General features: G+C 50.5%; 1 protein-coding gene across 5 annotated transcripts in view; it reads left to right on the top strand.

Moving 5' to 3' along the window:
* Nucleotides 1-9471: 9471 nt before the first annotated feature.
* The window catches only part of LOC140388133 (uncharacterized), a 248913-nt gene continuing 239177 nt past the window's right edge, over nucleotides 9472-19207 (top strand). For 4 of the 5 annotated variants that reach the window (XR_011934104.1, XM_072471828.1, XM_072471826.1 and 1 more), the window contains exon 1: nucleotides 9472-9627. The gene's annotated coding sequence lies outside the window, so the exon portion shown is untranslated. Of the gene's footprint in view, nucleotides 9628-13847; nucleotides 14021-19207 lie in introns of those variants that run through there. The other variant, XM_072471827.1, reaches the window with a different exon arrangement.

Raw genomic sequence — 19207 nt, 5'->3', positions numbered from 1 at the left:
CCCCGGGTAACTCTGTTTCCAGAGGCTCAGCATCAGGCTGGGTCCCAGCTGGGTCCTGGGATCCAGCAGATCGCCAACTGCTATCTCGCCTGGGGGGTTCCTGCCTCCACCTGATGTGCATCAGCAGCAGTGTGGTGCTCACCAGATTGTGCCCCAGAAGCCTGTCCACTAACATTTTCCACCGAGGTGTGAGGTGTGTGTATCTGCGCCGAAGGAAGGTGGGGATGACAGCTGTGCTGCAACTATAACAGTTGCATTCTCGGAGATCTCTTCCCAGGTGTTCTCCTTGGAGTCAGGAGAGGGCGCCGCCCGGGATGGGCTGGCGCCGTAGGCTGGTGGACCTGCGGAAGAATGGACATCTGGTTAGTGGGAAGGATGGGTCAGTCAGTAAAGCAATCACTACTCACGTTTGACAGGTCCTCCAGGTGGATCCTGGTGGTCCCTCACCTCTGTAGACTCTGCGTTGGCCACACCAGTCACCTCCAGGATACGCCCCTCGAAGGAGGTGAGGATTCTTAAGTCCAGCACCCCACTGCCAGTCTGGGCCCTCTCCTGCCGATTATGGGAGAGGTTTTCCTGAGGGGACACAGAGGGTATCGTTAGCCACACGCGTGGTTTATAGTTGTGGGTGTGGGTGTGTGAAGGGAGGGTTGGGGTGGAGGGAGGGTTGAAGGGGAGGGTGGAGGGAGTGCTGAAGTGGGAAGGGGATGGAGGGAGGGTTGGGGATTGCCTGGGGGGATACTCCCTTGGGGGATTGAGGGGTGGGACGTTGGTGTCAACTCACTTTGGCTGCCACCGGGTCGTTGACTTCGTCCGACACTGGAGGCCAGTCCTCATGGTCACACTGTCCGAGCTGACTGCTGCCGCATCCTCATCCCAGGCAGCACTGGCTGTCTTGTGGCTCACCCTCCAGACCCTCGGAGGAACAGGACATCCCTTCTGACCTCCATCACGTCCAGGAGTCTCCCCAGATCAACATCCCCGAAACTTGGGTCCGGTGTCCTCGGCGCTATTATTGCGAGCTGGCTGAGCAAGTGCAGTTTTAAGTGCTGCTCGACGTTGTTAGCGGGGGGCTGGCGAGTGCGGTCCCGGCGAATCAGCTAGCAAGCCGGCATTTGGGGCAGGAAGCCCGTGAGGCCTCGTTAAGTTGACCAATTAACGTTGAATAGTGTTGCCGGCCTCGTTGGGCCGAGCGCCGGGAAACTCGCGGCAATTCCCGCTTGCTACAGCACCTGGAAATCTTTCCGGAGAATCGTGCCCATTGACTCTGTGACTGCTTTGAAGTTTAAAAAAAATCATGAAGCAAAGAATTGGACAGGACAAGGAAATCCAAACACCATTTATATCTCAACACCATTAAAGCAGGTGACCTGCCTATTGTCATGTTGCTTTTTGTGGCAGCTTGCTGTGCACAAATTGGCCACCTTGCTTCCCGCATTGTAACAGTGACTATACTTCAGCTCCTTATAGGTATCTGCCAATGACAATGACGAGCCTTGAGCTTGAAATCCTGAGGATTTTTGTGAATCAATGACCATTTAATCAATCATAGTCCATGACATATATCGAACCAACACTCGTCCAATTGTGATATCATTGAGTAACTTTGACCTATAACATTTTTAATAGACCAAACGGCAAGTCACATGACCTAAAGAGGGATTTCCAATTAGTTCAGCATCCACAGGTACAGAATGCTATTTCTCATACAATATACATTGTATAAAATGGACCAAATCTTGTTGTTGTGGGGACATCATCTTCTTTCACAGATCAGCTTGTGTCTAATTTATGCTTCAAGCTACTGGATGTGTGAGCTGAGGGCAACCCATCATCTGGGACTTGATCAAACAGTGGGACCAGCAATGAGTTTAAGAAGCGAGAGAGAAGGAACAATGAATAGAGGGGTGAATCCTTCTCATGTACAGGGAGAGAATTAAAAGGAGGGACAAAAGGGCTGGATAAAGAGAGACAAAATGAAGAGAAAGAAAAATACAAAATGTAAAATTCTGAAAAATTGGGTGAAGCACTTGCTGCATACAATTTAAATTGGTCCCTTTCTGGGCCGGGTAGATTGTTGGAATGATTATAATAATAATAATCTTTATTAGTGTCACAAGTAGGCTTAGATTGACACTGCAATGAAGCTCCTGTGAAAATCCCCTAGTTGCCACATTCCGGCTCCTGTTCGGGTACACTGAGGGAGAATTCAGAATGTCCAGTTCACCTAACAGCACGTCTTTTGGGACTTGTGGGAGGAAATCGGAGCACCCAGAGGAAACCCACGCAGACACGGGGAGAACGTGCAGACTCCTCACAGACAGTGACCCAAGCCGGGAATCGAACCCGGGTCCCTGGCGCTGTGAAGCAACAGTGCTACCCACTGTGCTAGCTTGAACGTTCTGTGGTGAGTTTAATGGACAAGTGAGTCCAGTGAATTTCTTAACAATTGCAGAATTGGTGTCAACCTTCCTTTTGTGCCAGCAGGGTAAATCGACCAATATGTAACAGAGACCCAATATGTCTTGTTCCTTTGAACTTGCCGACTCAGTTCATCATTGACAGCGATGCCGTGAACTCCCAGTTACTTTTTTTTCAGGAAGATTTGGTTGAATGGTTACCTATCTACAGCTGGTGAGAGAGAGAGGAGCCTTCTATGATTATTTACATAAATAACGCTGAGAGATGCGACCGTTTTGGAGTGTGGTTGTGACAGCTATACTTTGTTCTTTTGCTGACCTCCCCTTGCCAGTACTTCAGACAACTGTAGGTTCACGTCCCCCTCCCTCCACCAAAACAGTTGAACTGCTCATTGATCTCATTGCTGCTTGCTGGAGCGACCTTGCTGTACATGAACTAACTGCTGCTTTCCCTGAAGATGTGAAGCCTTCGCTTTATAATTGCAAATCAGTTCGTTCTCAAAGATGAACATGCTGCCACCTAATTATCATTTGTTTCCAACCCATCAGCTACAAATTGGCTGCAATTGCTCTCAGCCAATGATAGACAAAGCTGAAGTACCTCTCAGACTGGAAAGCTCGGTTAACTGGTTGGCAGACAGATGGCCATATTAATCTATGGGTTCTGGGAAATTCTAGTCCAATCGTGTACTTTCAGCAGCAGCACAAATCAAAAGTAATCCCGTTTAATTGAGGGATTCCTACAATAGTATTTTGCTTTAATTCACTTTGGCCTTCATTTCCATAATGAAGAGTTAGAAATACACTGGCCTCATCTGTGGTTGAAGAGAGTTTTTTTAAAAATCGTATATATGCGTCCAATTTTAAACTTGGAACTAGTCGTTGTCAAAGGGTTAAGGAACATCCAGCAGCGTTTGGGATGTCATGGTAATTATGGAAGGCCGAAGCAATCATTACAGCTTTCTTCCAAATGTCGGGGTTTACTCATGGCTGTCTCAAGCCTGACGCCAGGAGCACCCACACCCGTCTACAAATCTGTGTAAAGAATCCACATTTCTTTGTCTTCGTGTTTGCTGTACCAGTTACACTGAACTGTCTGGTGTAGATCTCAGCCTTGTGACGGGGAGCACTCTCATTGCTCAGTCAAGAAGCCTTACGAGGCCAGGCTCCACTCGCCACTGACTGAATACTTGGTCAAATAAGAGTTGATCAGAGTGAGCCAATATGGCTCTTTTATTTATTCTTTCATGGAAACATCGGGGATGATTTAACCGGAAAAAATCTATGACCAGTTTGGGCACGTTTAGCGGGATCTTTCTCGGTGGCTTAAGCACCGAGAAACACCCTGTCATTCAAGGGCACGTTGCCATTTCTTTTGGCCTCAGAGAGTTTCTCTCTGCCTCGGCTGCACTTAGAGTCAGGCCCAGCTGGCGGGCCCAGCAGTAAAGGCTCCTCCCAGATCGGGCGCCAATTTGTCTGGCTTCCCTGTCTTCCCACCACCGCACCCCCCCCCCCCCCCTCCCCCCACCACATTGCCGGCAACCTTGGAGATGGTCCTGGGAACACCCCTTCATCCCCCTCCACCTGGTAAAGCCCTCTGGCCCGATCCCTGGCAGTGCCAACCTGGCACCCTGGTACTGCCACCCAGGCAGTAGCACTTCCAGGGTGCCAGGCTGGCAGTGCCCGGGTGCCACCCTGCCCTCTCCCTGACCACCCGGGGTCTCCAATGGCCTGCAATACTCCCTCAAGGTGCCATTATGACTGGTCCCCAGTTGTGGAAACCAGAACAAAACGGCACCCTGACGAGGTCTCCCAGGTACAGCCTAATGACCCATTTAAATATGCTGATCTGGATCGAGCCCAGCGAGGGCGAGATCCAGATCGCGATCGAGCCCAGCGAGGGCGGGATCCAGATCGCGATGTCCCCCGAGACTCTGTTAAATCTCACGAGGCATTTTGAGTGTTGCAAATCTCATGAGACGCCTCTTGTGAGATTCAACTGCTTTGTCCTGACACCTAGTCGGGTGCGATGAGGCTGTTAGATTGTGCCCATAGAAACTAAGAGCAGGGGTAACCTATTCGGCCTTTCGAGTATGCTCCGCCATTCATTATGATCATTGCTGATCCTCCATCTCAATGCCATATTCCAGCTTTCTCCCCATACCTGTTGATGCCATTAAAATCTAAAAAATTATCGATCTCGTTCTTGAAATAGTCAGTGACTTGTCCCCCACAGTCTTTGTAGAGAATTCCACAGGTTCACTATCGTTTGAGTGAATAAATGTTTCTCATCTTCGTCCTGAGACTGTGACCCTGGTTCTAGATTCCCCAACCGGGGAAAATACCCTCCCTCTATATAGTCTGTCCAGCCCTGTTAGAGTTTTATACGTTTTAATCAGATCTCCTCTCCTCCTGCTAAACGTTCGTGAATACAGGCCCATTTAAATAATCTCTCCTCATAGGGCAGTCCCACCAACTCCTAGATATCAGCCTTGTGAACCTCTGCTGCCCATTCTCTATGGCAAGTACATCCTTTCTTAGGTAGGGAGACCAAAACTGCATGCAATACTCCAGGTAGGGTCTCAGCAAGGCCCTGTATAATTGCAGTTGAGACATCTCTACTTCTGAACTCAAATCCTTTTACAGTGACGGCCAACATGCCATTTGCCTTCCTAATTGCTTACTGCACCTGCCTCTCCAATTTCATTGACTGGTGTACAAAGATACCCAGATCCCTTTGTACATCCACACTTCCCAATATAACACCATTTCAATAGTACTCTTCCTTTCTGTTTCTCACACTGAAGTGTAGCTTCACATTTAGCCACTGCATGTGCCGTGTGTTTGCTCACTTACTCAACTTGTCTAAATGACCTTGAAGCTTCCTTGCATCCTCCTCAACAACTCTGTCCAGTTTTGTGTCGAGCAAACTTGGCTATGTTACATTTAGTTCCCTCGTCCAGATCATTTATATTGTGAACAGCTGGGGCCCAAGCACTGATCCCTATGGTACCTCATTAGTCACTGCCATGGGATGTGGGTGTTGCTGGCTGGGCCATCATTTGTTTGCCCATCCCTAATTGTCCTTAAATGGGTGGCTTGCTAGGCCACTGCAGAGGGCTGTTAAGAATCAGCAACATTGCTTTGTGCCTCGAGTCACATGTAGGCCAGTCCAGGTAAGGATGGCAGATTTCCTTCCCGAAAAGGGCAATAATGACCCAGATAGGTTTTTACAACAACAGCTTTTGATTCCAGATTCCAGCAGCCAACACGGGCACAGCAAGATCCCACCAACAGTAATGTGACAATGACCAGGTAACTGTTTTTTTTTTCTTCGTGAGTACAGGCCAAATCCCGCTGCCAGCGAACGGAATGCCGCCGAGAAACATGAGGCTGGCGGACCGGAGAATCCAGCCTTAAATGACAAAGAAGTTGGTCGGAATGGGCAAAGCGAGTGGGACAAGAAAAGGAACAATGGATGGGTTTAGAGGAGGTGTCAATGACCGAGTATTGATCGGCTATTGTCCAAAAGCAAAGATCAGAAAAACAAGGTTTAGACTGAAACCTGCAAAGAGAATGAGACAAAATTGGGATGCGCGTATGGGATGGTCAGAGATTACAGTCCGAAATAGTTCAAGTCAACTTTGAGTCCTGAAAACTGCAAGTGCCAAGTGAAAGATGCGGGGTGGGATTTTATGTCCGCACGTCGGCGGGAAAACCGATGTCAATGGCCCCTGAAAGTGAGGAATTCTCACCTTTCTAGGGGGTTAGGTTGCCGCCGGAGTCGTCCTCGCAGCTCCAGCCGGCGGGGAACGTCCCACCTGAGTCCGCGCATGTGCGGAACGGCCGGCGTGATCTCACGCATGCGCGGAACGGCCGGTGTATTTCCACGCATGCGCAGGGGCTCCCTTCTCTGCGCCGGCCCCCGGGCAATATGGCGGAGCCCTACAGGGGCCCAGCGCAGAGTAAAGTAGGCCCCCACGGAACCAGCCCACCCGCCGATCGGTAGGCCCTGATCGCGGGACAGGCAACCGTGGAGCACCCCCCCCCCGGAGTCGGATCCCTCCGCCCCCCCCCCCAGGACGGCCCCCGCACACTTACCTTCCAGGTCCCGCCGTGTGTGAGGTGAGTAATTGACGCCGGCGGGACTGGGCCAAACCCGTCGGCCACTCAGCTCATTGGGGCCTGGAGAATCCCGCCAGCGCCCGAAAAACAGCGGCGGAGAATAGGGAGGCTGCCGCCGGGTCGGAGAATCCCGGCCGAGGTGTTGTTCCTCCAGCTTGCATTGAGCTCCATTGGAACAGTGCAGCAGGCTAAGGATAGAGGTCAGTGTTGGAAGCATGTTGGGGAATTAAAATGGTAAGCCATCAGAAGCTAGAGGCCATGCTTGTGCAAAGTGGGTGCCTAATCTCTGTTTGGTCTCCCCCGATATAGAGGAGGCCACACTATGAGCACCAACATTTGAGGTACATGTAAATCACTGCTTCACCTGGAAGGAGTGTTTGGGGCCTGGGCGATGAGAAGAGGAGGTAAAAGGGCAGGTGTTACTCCTCCTGCATTTTGATGGGAAGGTGCTATGGGAAGGGGAAGTGATATTGGGAGGGGGTTAATAGAAAGTGGACTAGGGTGTCACAGCAAGAGCCACCCTTCAAAATGCTGACAGGGAGGGGGCAGGGAACATGGAGTTTGCTGTTGTCATCACAATGGAGGTGCTGGAAATGGAGGCTGATCTGTTGAACATGGAGGCAGTGGGTGGAAGATGATTCTAGGAGGGAAGGGAAAGGGATGAGAGCATATGTGTGGGAAATAAGTTGGACACAGTTGAGACCCCCTGGCAGGGAGGTTTTTAACCAGTACTGGTCAACACATATCCTTCAAGCCAATATCACTAAAATGGATGACCTCATCAATTATTGTGTTGCTGTTTGTGGGAATTTACAACAATGACAGCACTTCACATACTTCAATGGATGTGGAGCACTTTGAGAAAGGTATTACATAAACTTTCTTCGCGAAGTAAAGGACTCCATGTTGAAACTACATTGCCAAGAGCAGTCTTCTAACAATAACTCCCTTTATTAAAGTAACAGAAAGGGCCGCCGCGGTGTACAACACTTGTGTCCCAGCCCGGGGACCTACGGAGATGCCGGTCTGGGTTGGAATTGTGGGTTTTAAACTCTCGTCATGCATCTCCTATTGGGCGAGTCTACGCCCGCTTAATAGGGGAATTCATATCCCTCAAAGCCCAGGGAAAGATCTATTGCCAATCTCCCCCCCCCCCCCCCACCCCCCCCCCCACCCCCCATGTCGTTCGTGGTCACCATAACACCCAAGTAGACTATTACCATAAGACATAGGAGCAGAATTAGGCCACTTGGCCCATCGAGTCTGCTCCGCCATTCAATCATGGCTGATATTTTTATCATCCCTATTCTGCCTTCTCAACATAACCCCTGAACCACTATTGATCAAAAACCTATCTATCTCTGTTTTAAAGACACTCAGTGATTTGGCCTCCACAGCCTTCTGTGGCAAAGAATTCCACAAATTCACCACCCTCTGGCTGAAGAAATTCCTACTCACCTCTTATTTAAAGGATCGTCCCGTTAATCTGAGATGGTGTCCTCTGGTTCTAGTTGGTCCTACAAGTGGAAACATCCTCTCAACGTCCACTCTATCCAGGCCACGCAGTATCCTGTAAGTTTCAATGAGATCCCCCTTCATCCTTCTGGACTCAAACGAGTGCAGACCCAGGGTCCTCAACCGTTCCTCATACGACGAGTTCTTCATTCCAGGGATAATTCTTGTGAACCTCCTCTGGACCCTTTTCAAGGTCAGCACATCCTTCCTTGGATATGGGGCCCAAAACTGCTCACAATACTCCAAATGGTGTCTGACCAGAGCCTTATACAGCCTCAGAAGTACATCCCTGGTCTTGTATTCTAGCCCTCTCGACATGAATGCTAACATTGCATTTGCCTTCCAAACTGCCGACTGAACCTGCACGTTAACCTTAAGAGAATCATGAAGAAGGACTCCCAAGTCCCTTTGTGCTTCTGATTTCCTAAGCATCTTCCCACTTAGAATATAGTCTATGCCTCAATTTCTCCTTCCAAAGTACATAATCTCACACTTTTCTACATTGTATTCCATCTGCCACTTCTTTGCCTACTCTCCTAGCCTGTCCAAGTCCTTCTGAAGCCCGTCTGCTTCCTCAATACTACCTGCCCCTCTACAGATCTTTGTATCATTTGCAAACTTTGCAATAGTGCCTTCCGTTCCTTCCTCCAGATCATTAATGTATATTGTGAAACGTTGTGGTCCCAGCACCGACCCCAGAGGTACACCACTAGTCACCGGCTGCCATCCTGAAAATTCAGCCATTTGAGCTTGTTCCACCATTCAGTTAGATCATGGCTAATCCATGTCTTAGTCCCTTCTATCTACTATGGCTGTGCAAAATTTGCCTAACCACCGATGAATCTTAATTTTGAAATTCTTAGTTGACCTGACCTTTGGGGGGCGGACATTGTAGATTCCCATTACCTTTTGTGTCAAGAAGGGCTTCCTGACATCACTTTTATCAAACTTTGGTCTAAGTTCAAGGTTATGCACCCTCATTTTGGCCTCCACCCTCCCATGTTAATATGAAATGCTGGAATTGAGAAATTTAGTGAAGCTAAATGATAAAAGAAAAAAAAATAGACTTTAGGTAATGCCAGGTCCAAAGACTGTGGTGTTCTATATGCAGAGAATAAGCTAGACCTTGTGCATTCAAGGGCAGAAAATTAGGAGACAAACACTTTCTCATGACAATTAATTATATTATAAATTTAGCAGGGACATGGGTAATTTGATACCTGCTCATTCTTTCATTAAACTGCTTTCAGATACGGCAATAATTTAAAAGTATTGGGAGCAATCAAGTATTATCAAGCAATAGCTCCGGAGTAAATGATTGATTTTTTTACTTGGCTGATGTCCTGATGTATGTTCATAGTCTTCAGTCACCTGAATGGAACCTAAGTTTTCAGTCTCTCTTTCTAGGTTTGGATCTGCAGGGAATCACTTGACATATGGTTTCACACAAGCTATCAATCCTGCAACAATTCACCCCCACCCCAAGCAATCCAGAAAATCCTTTCTCGCCGTATGCTCCCATTTGTACTGCAATTGATATAACAGAACATCTCCGCTACAAGCACAGGTAGGTTGCACGTGCGGTGAAACACAGCAACTTCTACTAAATCTCAATTGGGAAGATTCTGGACAGGAAATTGGGAAGATTCTGGGTGGGTGGGTTTGCGGTCTTAGCCACGATAGTGGAGGTGGTGGACCCGGACCCTTTGGTGGCGAGATTTGGGGTTTCCGAGAAGCTGGTGCTCATGGAGAGGAGGAAGGCCGATGTTGTGGCCTTCGTCTCTCTGATTGCACGGCGGCGAATTTTGCTGGAGTGGCAGTCGGCATCGACACCGGGGGTAGCGGCTTGGTTGGGTGACCTGTACGACTTCCTGCGATTAGGGAAGGTAAAGTATGAGTAACGGGCTCTTCAGGAGGGGTTGAGGAAAGGTGGGGGATGTTTGTGACCGTGTTTGAGGAGTTGTTTGTTGGGGGAAGGGGGGTGAAAAAGGAGAAAAATCTGTCCAGACTGTACAATTGATTGTTGGGAAGTATGTTTCCCGGGGTGTTTATTCGCTGTAACCTGTTTTGATACATGTTTGTAATACATTAAAAAAAAACTTCTACTAAATCTCTGCTCGTGGGTAGAATTTATTCACAGCGGTCCAACACGCCGGGATCCCGAGAACTTGTGCTTATTAAGAGTCAACCTCCCATCCAGGGCCCTGGTAAATACAAAGGTACCAACCATAATGTTAGGCTTGGCATGTCCAACACCACTGTGGTGCATCACAACATGCACCCCCCAGCCTACTTGAAAGCCGTGGGGCCTCCTGAGCAGGGCGAACACCAACAATAAAATCCCAGTGTTAATTAAGGGCAAACAATCTGCAAAATGTATGGCCCAAGCTGACCCTGATTAACATTAGAAGGTATCTAACTTGATACATGAAGTGGTCTCCACTTCACTCAGAAATAGATTTGGCTTTCACTTGACAGAGTTCAGGAAATCTGTGTTGATGTGTGAGCTGACAGCCTGTTCCACAGATACTATTCTCTGAAAATAGCACCACTGACAACAAACTTATTCCTGCCCCTGTATGACTTAAAGGAATGGCGCCTACTCCTCCTAAACCTATTCAATCAAAACCTAAAGTCTGCGCACATATAATCTAATGCCTGCATATGTCACGATCACTCCTAGCTCTTTGTTACTCTAAAGTTCAGTGGCTCAACTGTTTGAGCCTATCTGGGTAACCAGGATACTTTCAAATAGGAAATAGTTTGATGTCCACCTCTGTACATTTTCTAAAACCACAATATCAATAAAAATATTCTTCAGAACAAACATTCCTTTAGAGTATTTTATATTACGAAGGTAAGTTTTCTCATATGCATGAATAGAGACTCGTACAACATTCTAAATGATAGAGTGTGTTCATTAATAAAATATGCACCTTTTATAATTGATAGATAGCAACATTGATAGATGGATGGATAGGTGGATTGATGGACAGAAAGATCGACAGTCAGATAGACAAGTAAATGGCCAGAGAGGCAGACTACCAGATAAACAGGCCAACAGATAAACTGACAGGAAGATAGAAAATTGACAGACTGACAGTTAAATAGACAGGTGAACAGGCAGACAGCGGGTCGGACAGGGGGACACGTGAACAGGCAGAGGGGCAGACAGGTGGGACACAGGGGCAGGCAGAGGATAGTCAGGCAGGTGAACAGGCAGAGGGGCAGACTGGGGGACAGACAGAAGGATAGACAGAGGGACAGACAGAAGGATAGACAGAGGGGCAGGCAGAGGGACAGACAGATGAACTGGCAGAGGGACAGTCAGACACATGAACAGGCAGATGGGTGGACAGACAGAGGGGCAGTCAGAGGAGCAGGTGAACTGGCAGAGGGGCAGACAGAAAGGTTAACAGGAAGATAGGGACAGACAGAAGGACAGATAGGCAGACAGGTGAACAGGAAGGTAGGGACAGACGGGGACCAATAGGCAGATAGGTGAACAGGCAGCTGAACAGAGAGACAGGTGAACAGATGGACAGGCAAACAGGCAGATAGATGAATAGCCAGACAAGGACACATATGAATAGGCAGACAGAAGGACAGAAAGGCAGGCAGAGGGACAGGCAGACAAGGACAGACAAGTGAACCAGATACAGGTGAACAAGCAGACAAGGAGGTGAACAGGCAGAGGGGCAGACAGACAGGTGAACAGGCAGAGGGCCAGACAGGGACAATCAGAAGGGCAGACACACAGACAGGTGAACAGGCAGACAGGGCAGGCAGGTGAACAGATTGATGGGGACAGATAGAAGGACAGTCAGGCAGGCAGGTGAACATGCAGAGGGAAAGACAGACAGGTGTACAGGAAGAGTTACAGGTGGTCAGAAAAACTGGGACAGACAGGTAAACAGGCAGCCAAGGACAGAGAGGGACAGACAGACAGCTGAACAGGCACACAAGGGACAGGCAGGCAAACAGGTGAACAAGCAGCCAGAGACAGACAGATGAATAGAAAGACATGTGAACAGGAAGTTGGGGACAGACAGCTGAACAGGCATGTAGGGTCAAACAGAGGGATAGGCAGACAGGGATAGTCAGACATGTGAACAGGCAGACACAGAGACAGAGGGACAGACAAGGACAGGCAGAGGGACAGACAGGTGAAAGACAGAGTGACAGGCAGACAGAAAGGTGGGTGAACAGACAGAGGGACAGACAGACAGGCAGGTTAACCGACAGACAGGGAGGTGAACAGGCAGAGGGTCAGACAGACAGGTGAACCGGCAGAGGGACATGGAGGGACAATCAAAGGGACAGACAGATAGAAAGGTGAACAGAGTCACAGAGTCTGGCACGGGGAGAGGCAGACAGATGAACAGAGAGTGACAGACAGGAACAGGCAGAGGGATAGACAGGTGACCATGCAGGCAGGTACAAACAGAGGGACAGACAGGTGAACAGGCAGAGGGGACAGACAGGCAGACATGTGAACAGGAAGACAGGCACGGATACATGGACAGACAGACAGGTGAACAGGCAGACAGGGACAGACAAAGGGACAGATAGGCAAACAGGTGAGCAGGCAGAGGGACAGGCAGGCAAGTGAACAGGAAGAGGGACAGACAGATGAACATGCACACTGGGACAGACAGGTGGATGGCAGACAGGTACAGACAGGTGAACAGACAGAGGGACAGGCAGACAGATGAACAGACACAGGTGAGTAGGCAGACAAGGACAGAGGGGAAAGCACACAGCGGGCCAGACATGTGAACAGGCAGACAAGGATAGATATGTGAACAGGCAGACAGGTGAGCAGGCAGAGGGACAGACAGACAGGTGAACAGGCAGACAGGTGAGCAGGCAGAGGGACAGACAGGCAGACATGTGAACAGGAAGACAGGCACAGATACATGGACAAACAGGCAGGTGAACAGGCAGACAGGTACAGACAAAGGGACAGATAGGCAAACAGGTGAGCAGGCAGAGGGACAGGCAGGCAAGTGAACAGGAAGAGGGACAGACAGATGAACATGCACACTGGGACAGACAGGTGAACAGACAGACAGGTGGATGGCAGACAGGGACAGACAGGTGAACAGACAGAGGGACAGGCAGACAGATGAACAGACACAGGTGAGTAGGCAGACAAGGACAGAGGGGAAAGCACACAGCGGGCCAGACATGTGAACAGGCAGACAAGGATAGATATATGAACAGGCAGACAGGTGAGCAGGCAGAGGGACAGACATTCAGACAGGTGAAGAAGCAAACAGGGTGAACAGGCAGAGGGACAGATAGGTAAACAGGCAGAGGGAGCGACAGAGTGACAGACGGGGTGAACAGGCAGAGGAACAGATAGGTAAACAGGCAGAGGGAGCAACAGAGTGACAGACAGGTGAAAAGACAGAGTGACAGGCAGAGGGACAGATAGGTGAACTGGCAGACAGAGGGGCAGACAGGTGAACAGCCAGACAGGTACAGACAAAGGGACAGACAGGTGAACAGTCAGATTGGTACAGACAGGGGGACAGACCAATGAACAGGCAGAGGGGCAGACAGGTGAACAGACAGGCAGGTACAGACAGAGGGACAGACAAACAGGTGAACAGGCAGAGAGACAGGTGAACAGTCAGATTGGTACAGACAGATGAACAGGCAGAGGAACAGACAGGTGAACAGACAGAGAGACATACAGTCATTGGAAGAGGCAGACCTACGGGACGCTGCTACATGACAGTGTCAGGCTGCACGGTTGACCTGACAATGTGTCCCGGTGTCGGGGACTCACTGGCTCTACTCCAGTGTACCAGGAAGCAGCGGCGGTGACCGCTCTCCCTCCCCCCCGCCCTCCGCCAGCGGAGGATCCATGGAAACGGACAACAGACGGAGCGGCAGCCGGAGGCGGTAGGAGAAAGTGCCCTCGGCCGGGCCGGGCGCTGAGGGCGGGGCAGGTGAGGGGTTTGCCCACAGGGTCACATCTGCCGCCTGGACCCGCGGTGGGGAGGGAGGGAGTAACCCCATTTCTAATGTGAAAAGTTACAACTGTCTGCAGTTTGCATCAACCTGAACCAAATGTATGCAGGGGGTGTGGGAAACTCACATCCAGAGATAGAGGAGCAGTTACAGGGGCTTCATTCCAGTACTCATGGATACAGGAGATTGAGGGAGTGCTCTGATTGAGGGAGTGATGTGATTGAGAGGGTGCTCTGATTGAGGGAGTGTTCTGATTCAGGGGGTGTTCTGATTCAGGGGGTGATGTACTGAGGAGGTGATGTGTTTGAGGGGATGACGTGATTGAGAGGGTGTTCTGATTGAGGGAATGATGTGATTGAGGGAGTATTCTGATTGAGGGAGTGATGTGATTGAGAGGGTGATGTGACTGAGGGAGTGTTCTGATTGAGGGAGTATTCTGATTGAGGGGGTGTTCTGATTGATTGAGGGGATGTTCTGATTGAGGGAGTTTTCTGATTGATTGAGGGGAAGATGTGATTGAGGGGGCGATGTGATTGAGGGGTGTGGTAAACAACTGTCTTCCTATATTAAGGGTTGTACGGTAGAACCTGCACTGCAGGTTCACCTGGACCCCTGCATGCTAGCTCCGCCCAGGAGCCGGGTTGTAAATATGCGTGGCCTTCAGCTCGCAGCCATTTCGTCAGCTGCTGTAGGAGGCCACACTTCAGATACTAATAAAGCCTCAGTTTGAATTCAACTTTGTCGCCAGCCAAATTGATCGTGCCTCAATTTATTAGTCTCTGATACAGAAGAAGGACCTCCAGATTAAACCAGATCGCCTGCAGCTGGATCCACACCCAAGCGACGCCAGAAAGGACTTTCAACACTGGCTAGCTTGTTTTGAAGCGTATATCAACGTGGCGCCGACCCCTGTTCTAGAGGCTCAGAAGACTCCATTCTTGTACTCCAGACTCAGTTCTAAAATCTTCCCGCTGATCCAGGAAGCGCCCAATTACGTTGATGCCATGACTCGACTCAAAGAGAATTATGAGCAGAAGACGGACATGCTCTTCGCTAGACACGCGCTCGCAACACGTACTCAACTACTATCCCGCGGATGGATATGGCTGGCACGAGGGGACATAACTTTAAACTGAGGGGTAATAGATATAGGACAGAGGTCAGAGGTAGGTTCTTTACGCAAAGAGTAGTGAGGCCGTGGAATGCCCTACCTGCTACAGTAGTGAACTCGCCAACATTGAGGGCATTTAAAAGTTTATTGGATAAACATATGGATGATAATGGCATAGTGTAGGTTAGATGGCTTTTGTTTCGGTGCAACATCGTGGGCCGAAGGGCCTGTACTGCGCTGTATTGTTCTATGTTCTATGTTCTATGTTCTATGTACCTGGTGAGTCAATCAAGGACTTCTGGAGGGCCCTGATCCCACTAGTTCGGGACTGTGACTGCCAGGACGTTACAGCTAAGGAGCACTCAGGTCTCCTTATGAGGGACGATTTTGTAACTGGGATTGGATCCGATGTTATCAGGCAGCGGCTCCTAGAAGGGGCCACGCACGACCTCGCAGAGACTAAAACACTAGCGCTTTCCATGACGGTCGCTCTGCGCAATGTACAGTCCTACGCCCCCAACCGCGCGGCCCACTCCTATGCTTCATGGGCCCCACAGGCAGCCGCCCCAGCGGGGGAGCTACCCACCAAATACACCTGCGCTACGCGCCAGCCAGTGATCTCCGGGGGGCCCCGATGCTATTTTTGCGGCCAACAAAGACACCCCCCATCAACGCTGCCCAGCCCGCGCTGCCCTTTGTAAGGCCTGCGGGAAGAAGGGCCACTTGAGCTGTGAGCCAAGTTGGGAGTGATACCCCGGATGTGGACTTCCTGGGGAAGGCAAAAAGACGTTCATGCGGTGTACTGTTAGTAGCAGTGCAAACTAATGAGCGAATGGAATGTAGTGCATCAGGGAGGACCTCTTGCCAGCGGGAGATTTCTGGACCGTAGGGCCAGCTGATCGGCCCTCCATATCATCCCATTCTCCCTTTCTACCTGTCCGTTTCCCCGGGGTTTGTAGCTCGTCGTTCTGCTGGAGCAGGAACTGGCGTAGCTCATCATTCATGAATGAGGATCCCCTGTCACTGTGGTTGTAGGCGGGGAAGCCGAACAGAGTGAAGATAGAATCAAGGGCTTTAATGACGGTGGCAGAAGTCATGTCGGGGCATGGGATGGCGAAGGGAAAACGGGAATATTCATCGATCACGCTGAGGAAATACGTGTGTCGGTCGGAGGAGGGGAGAGGGGGCCTTTGAAATCCACGTTGAGGCACAGGCCTGAGGCCGTGGATACACCGTGCGGCGTACTCAGCGTTCCATCCCTGTGCAGTGTGGGAATGGCCGTGCAATGTCTCTCCCAACTCCCACACTGACAACACAGTAATGAAGCGGCACTGCTGGCACAGTCCCACCCAGTCCCACAAACCCCCCCCCCCATCCATGGATGGTTCCTCCCCCACTTCCTCCCAAATTCTCAGGCCTCTCATGTCTGCCAGAATTGTCTAGTTATGAGGATGCCAAAGGCTGAAACTGTGTGAGAGTCTGGTCTGTCCACCTCTTCAGTGGGTTGAGGAACACACCGGGACCTCTGACCTCGGAGGAGGAAGTAGCAGCTGTGTTGTGTCATTCAGCCTCTCTGGGTGCCTAGGTCACCCCGTTCATTGGCAGGATGTGTTTAACTCTTTATCGGCAAGAGTCAGACATATTGTTGAGGGTGAGAGGAACATTGCTCTGTCCTCACTGCAAGTCATCATTCTTCTGCAGAGTCTAGCCAATCACTGTAGCGTTCTGCCCGTGAATATTCCGATCATCGGGATTGTCGTGTTGGGTGTTCCGCTATACAGACGAACCAACACGGTTGTAGATGGTACAATTCTGTTTTATTACTCTTGATAACAACATCTGTAAACTTATGACTGTGGTTCGTAATTTACCCGTTAACCTGTGGACCCAGCCCTAACACTATCTTAGAGAGGCACTCAGCACATGGTGTATGTCTGAGTGGCACGCTGTGAGCTCTGTGCCCTGAGCTGTCTCCTGCTGGAAACAGCGGGAACTGTGGTGTTTCCCGTTTTATAGTGCATGTGCTCTCACTGGTGATTGGCTGTGATGTTGCGTGTGTGTTGATTGGTCCGTTGATCTGTCCATCAGTGTGTATATGTGTTTGCACCATGATATGTTTATCTGAATATCATGACAGGGATGACCTCCCACGGGTACCACAGTAGTGAGAGGGAGTCCGGCCCCATGTTGGGAGAGTTCTTCACAACCTAGGGCAGCATTGTGGATAGCACAATTGCTTCACAGCTCCAGGGTCCCAGGTTCGATTCCGGCTTGGGTCACTGTCTGTGCGGAGTCTGCACATCCTCCCCGTGTGTGCGTGGGTTTCCTCCGGGTGCTCCGGTTTCCTCCCACAGTCCAAAGATGTGCAAGTTAGGCGGATTGGCCATGATAAATTGCCCTTTGTGTCCAAAATCGCCCTTAGTGTTGTGTGGGGTTACTGGGTTACGGGGTTATGGGGATAGGGGGGAGGTGTTGACCTTGGGTAGGGTGCTATTTCCAAGAGCCGGTGCAGACTCGATGGGCCAAATGGCCTCCTTCTGCACTGTAAATTCTGTAAATTCTAAATTCTAGTCCTGGCCATCACCAAACCAGGGGGCTATCAGAGCGTCCCTTGCCCTGCATCCCATGCATCCTTTCTCCTCCTCTTCAGTGAGTTGCCTGTCCCCGCCCGTCTTGACATCCTCCTCATCCGAGGAGACGTGGTGCTCCTCAATGTCGTTTTGGTCCAACTGCTCTCCCTGCAATAGTGCCAGGTTCTGCAGAGCCCAGCAGACCACTATGATGCTGGACACCCTCTGGGAGCTGTATTGACGGGCTCTTTCTCTCCCCCCCCCCCCCCATTACCCGTCCAGGCACCAGAACCACGTCTTGAGCAGTCCAACCACCTGCTCGACCAGCTCACGCTTTGACACATGAGCCTTGTTGTAGCGAGTCTCAATTGGTTTTTGGGGCCTCCACACTGGCGTCATCAGCCACCTCCGGAGGGGGTACCCTTTGTCCCCGGGGAGCCAGCCATCCAGCCTCTGGTCTCTCGGTCTCTCTCAAAAACAGCTGGGATCTGCGAGTGTCCCAAGGTGTAACTATCAAGGACATTCCCTGGGAAACGGGCACACACCTGCAGAATGCACATTGTGTGGTTACAGACAAGCTGGACATTGAGGGAGTGGTATCCATTGCAGTTCACAAATGGCGCCCCTTGTCACCATGGAGAACGCAGAGCCACGTGGAGGCAGTTGATGACAACCTGCACCTGGGGCATGCCTACTATGTGGGCACAGCCCATGGCCCTGGTGTCCTGACTCGCCTGCTTCCGTCCAAGTTGAAGTATATGTGGACCAACGTAAATAGCGTATCTGTGACCTCCTTTATGTACTTGTACGCTGCTGACTGGGAGATGCTGCTCAGGTCACCCACACAGCCATGAAACGAGCCACTGGTATAGAATTTCAGAGCGTCAGTAACTTTCAGGGCCACAGGCAATGGGTGACCCCCCCCCCCCCGGTCCATGTGGCCCTACCTCCTGCATAATCTGGAACGATGATCCACCATTCCCCAGGACAGATGCAGTCTTCTTTGTCACTGGACCTTTGACATCTGGAGGTAGGACGTTCTACGGCCGTACACCCCTGGCCAGTAGTGTCTCACCTGAGTCTCCGCCATCTGTGGCCCTGCTCCTGGATGATAAGCGGGCCCTGCCTCCCCCTCCTCTGCCAGGACACTGGTCCTGGTTGATTGCAATGAAAAGAATTGGCAGCTTGACTAGCTCCATGATTCTCTCAAGTGAAAAACTGAAAGGAAAAGAACATGAAAGTCAGCGATGAGAATTCCTGACAATGCCCTGACCCTCAGCCCTCTCAGGATCTGGGACATCCATTCATACACTTCCCCCTATGTGAGAACCTTTCCGCTGAGCCTCACTCCCTCCTCTGTCACACAATAGCACTCAACTCCACCTGAAGGAAACGCTTTGACCTTGAGATCTTCACCGGTCTGTGTGCTCTCCCCCCCCACCCCCCCACCCCTCCCCCCCCCCCCCCCCACCCCCCCCGGCATC

This window comes from Scyliorhinus torazame, chromosome 13, assembly GCF_047496885.1.
Source record: "Scyliorhinus torazame isolate Kashiwa2021f chromosome 13, sScyTor2.1, whole genome shotgun sequence".
Taxonomy (NCBI): Eukaryota; Metazoa; Chordata; class Chondrichthyes; order Carcharhiniformes; family Scyliorhinidae; genus Scyliorhinus; species Scyliorhinus torazame.
This window is presented reverse-complemented; position numbering and strand designations above follow the sequence as displayed.